General features: G+C 47.9%; 1 pseudogene; it reads left to right on the top strand.

The window, feature by feature from the left end:
- The first annotated feature begins 1,521 nt into the window (after positions 1–1,521).
- On the top strand, positions 1,522–2,900 carry LOC102421482 (annotated as a pseudogene).
- Positions 2,901–4,078: the final 1,178 nt, after the last annotated feature.

Raw genomic sequence — 4,078 nt, 5'->3', positions numbered from 1 at the left:
ATTTGGGAATGTCTGGAGATATTTTGTTTATCACAACGGGGAGGGGTGCCGCTGGGTGGAGGCCAGGGCTGCTGCTAAACATCCTACTGTGCGCAGGACGGTCCTCCACACAACCAGCCCGAAATATCAGTGCTGAGACTGAAACCTGGCCTCGGAGAACAATTTACAGTCCCATTACTGCAACCAGGGGAGCGTGCATAGTGAGTGGACGAGTTGCATGTAGGCGTGTAAGACACCTGTCCCTAGAGACCACAATGGCAGGGGAGCTGAGCAGCTTAAACCAAGATGCCAGGGTTTCATCAGCTTGAAGAGCTCCTGCCCTCCTACAAAAGCAGAGAGGCTTTGTTTGTTTCTCTTTGTTTTATTCACTTTTTGATGTCGGTCTCAGAAGTGCAGCTTCCTAGGCTGGACTCCCAGCGAAGCGGCTTGTTTAAGATGTGGGCATGTCTTTGCCCACCAGCCACCCCCCTTGGCTGCTGGTGAGGGAAGAAGCCCATAGTCTGGGCAGCCAGGGCCAGGCTTGGGGTCAGTCTCTCCCTTACAGTGTGGCCCAGTCAGAACCCTGCCTCCAGCCTCCTGGCCAGAAGCCGAGGCTGGGTGGCCAAGGTGAGGTTCTGCGGCCCTGAATCCACAGAGACGCCAGGATGGCTTTGCCTACAGCCTTGGACCAGGCCTTTCTGTGCTTCCTTCCTCCTAGGCAGCCTTTCAGTTGAGTCAGCATTTCTGGGCCACTCCCACCTTCATTTCCTCTCCGGCTCGTGGCCTTGGGTCTGAAGGGAAGCTGGCTTGCCCCAGCTGTGGCCAGTGCCAGGCCAGGCTGAGGCTGAGGCCTGTGGGTCCCCAAAGTCCCCAGGACACGATGTGGGTAAGGGCGCGCCTGTCGGTGGGATGAGGAGTGTGTGAACAGCTCTGCCTCTGGGGAGGGTTAGGGAGAGGAATAGCCCCCAAACCCTTCTGAACTATCGGGTGCCTGAGGCCGGTCCATCCTTGCTGCTTGACACAGTCGCTGCAGGGAAGAAACATCTGCACAGCAGATGTTTGAAGGGACCTGGCATATATGGCATACTGTTCTTAATATGTTTGCTCCCCTTTTTAGCGCTATGTGTTGTAACCAGGGTCACCTCTCCGAGAAAGGTTGTTTCCCCAGGTGGGGATTTTTTCCCTGGAGTTAGGGATTAACAGGACTAAGGAAGGGAATTAATCAGTAAAACCCCTTAACTAAGTGCCAGGCGGGTAGTTAATCACTTTAACTATGAACAATCACGCTTAAGCTACGTAATCTTTACTTAGGATAATCTCCTTCAGTTACTTCCTTGTAGCTTAACAGAACAGTAGAGTAGTGACCTTGGAATGGAGATAAGAAACGCCCTAACCTTTGGAATAGAATGGATAGGATTAAAATCAACTGGTATAAATACAGATGTAACAGGAGAATAAAGACAGAACCTGGCTAGAGAACCTAGCTTTGCTGATCATCTGAACGCTGCCTCCGTGTCATTCCTTCTTCCGCGACTCCGTCCACACCTTTGGGAACCCCTGGACCTGCTGGGGCTGGACCCCAACATCTGGTGCTGGAACAGCCGCGGGGAGAGCTCGGGCCGCGCAATGCAGTCCCTCGGCAGCACCCGGGTTGCCCTGCTGCGGGAGCCGGGGCTGCCTCTCACAGCCGTCACATCCCTGTCCGCGAGTGAAGAGTCACCGGGGCTGCCGCTCACAGCTGTCACATCCGAGAGTGAAGAGTCGCCGGCCGCGAGGGAAGAGCCGGCGGAGGCAGTGGAAACCCCGGGCCCCAGCTGGTGCCCGCTATGCTGCTCCTCGCCATGCGGTTCGCGCACGCAGCCGGAAGCCAAGAAGAAAGCACCATGTCGTGGACTTGGTCTGTTTTACGCATTATTGTCTGCCTTCCTTTTCTCAGTGGCCTCTTTACTTGTTAAAAAAGTGCAAGGCCTCCATCCTGTAGAAATTAGTGCATTTCGATGTGTGTTCCAAATGTTAGTCATTATCCCTTGCTTAATATACAGAAAAACTGGGTTTATAGGCCCCAAAGATCTACGAATCTTCCTCATTCTCAGAGGAGTCCTCGGTTCTACCGGCATGATCCTTTTATACTACGCTTTCCATATGACGTCCCTCGCCAATGCCACGGTGGTCTCGTTCAGCTGTCCAGTGTTTACGTCTCTATTTGCTTGCATGTTTCTCAAGGAAAAATACAGCCTTTGGGATGTTCTCTTCACCGCATTCGCCATCACCGGAGTGATCCTCAGCGTGAGGCCGCCGTTTCTGTTTGGTTCCCACACTGCGGAGATGACTGGAAGCTACTCAGATCACCTGAAGGGCACGTTCGCATCACTCGGACAAGCCGTGTTTGCTGCCTCGACTTTCGTTATCCTCAGAAAAATGGGGAAATCTGTGGACTACTTTTTGACCGTCTGGTATTACACAGTGGCTGGCCTCCTGGAGTGCGTCATCATCCTCTTCGCATTAGGAATGTGGAAGCTGCCGAACTGTGAGATGGACACGCTCTTTCTTCTCCTACTAATCGGGCTGTTTGGTTTGGGGGGTCAGGTGTTTCTCACCAAAGCCCTTCAAATAGAAAAAGCTGGGCTAGTAGCACTAATGAAGACCATGGATGTGGTTTTCGCTTTTATCGCTCAGATTATTTTCCTGCATGATATACCAACGTGGTGGACGGTGGGTGGCGCGCTCTGCGTAGTAGCCAGTAGTGCTGGAGCGGCCATTCGTAATTGGTGCCAGGGATCCAAATGAAGCATCGTTGCAGAAATGTGTATTGTTTACAAGTCCACCTTCACCGAGTACAAACACACCACATATGCACATACTCGGAAAATCAGAATTTACTTAATTGATTATATTTAATAAATTTCATAGTTTAAGTATCATTTTTGAATATGGTATGTCTTCTTTTTCATCCTCATCAAGGATTTGTTTATTGATTTTTTAAATTAATAAATCTTTATTGTTCAGATTATTACAGATGTTCCTCTTTTTTCCCCCATATCTCCCCTCCACCTGGTTCCCATCCCACCCCATGCCCTTACCCCCTGCCACTGTCCTCATCCATAGGTGTAAGATTTTTGTCCAATCTCTTCCCGCACCCCCCACACCCCCTTCCCCACAAGAATTGTCAGTCCACTCCCTTTCTATGCCCCTGATTCTATTCTATTCACCAGTTTATTCTGACTTAATTTTTAGGTTCACTTGTTGATAGGTATTTATTTGTTGTCACTTTGTTCATAATTTTTATCTTTACCTTTTTCTTCTTCTTCCTCTTCTTAAAGAATATCCTTTAGCATTTCATATATTCCTGGTTTGTTGGTGATGAACTCCTTAAGCTTTTTCTTGTCTGTGAAGCTCTTTATCTGACCTTCAATTCTACATGATAGCTTTGCTGGATAAAGTAATCTTGGTTGTAGGTTCTTGCTGTTCATCACTTTGAATATTTCTTGCCACTCCCTTCTGGCCTGCATGGTTTCTGTTGAGAAATCAGCTGACAGTCGTATGGGTACTCCTTTGTAGGTAACTAACTGTTTTTCTCTTGTTGCTTTTAAGATTCTCTCTTTGTCTTTAGCCCTTGGCATTTTAATTATGATGTGTCTTGGTGTGGTCCTCTTTAGATTCCTCTTGTTTGGGGTTCTCTTCGCTTCCTGGACTTGTAAGTCTATTTCTTTCATCAGGTAGGGGAAGTTTTCTGTCATGATTTCTTCTAATATGCTTTCAGTATCTTGCTCTCTCTCTTCTTCTGCCACCCCGATAATTTGGATGTTGGTACGTTTGAAGTTGTCCCAGAGGCTCCTTACACTATCTTCGTATTTTTGGATTCTTTTTTCATTTTGCTTTTCCGGATGGGTGTTTTTTGTTTCTTCATATTTCAAATCTTTGACTTGATTCTTGGGATCCTCTAGTCTGCTGTTGGATCTCTGTATTTTATTTTTAATTTTAGTCAGTGTATGTTTAATTTCTGACTGGTCCTTTTCCATTTTTTTGGCATTCTCATTAAGATCCTTGAAGGTCTCACTAAGTTCCTCGGAGGTTCGTAGAAGATTCTTGAGTAACCTTA

Source organism: Myotis lucifugus, unplaced genomic scaffold, assembly GCF_000147115.1.
Source record: "Myotis lucifugus unplaced genomic scaffold, Myoluc2.0 scaffold_115, whole genome shotgun sequence".
NCBI lineage: Eukaryota > Metazoa > Chordata > Mammalia > Chiroptera > Vespertilionidae > Myotis > Myotis lucifugus.
This window is presented reverse-complemented; position numbering and strand designations above follow the sequence as displayed.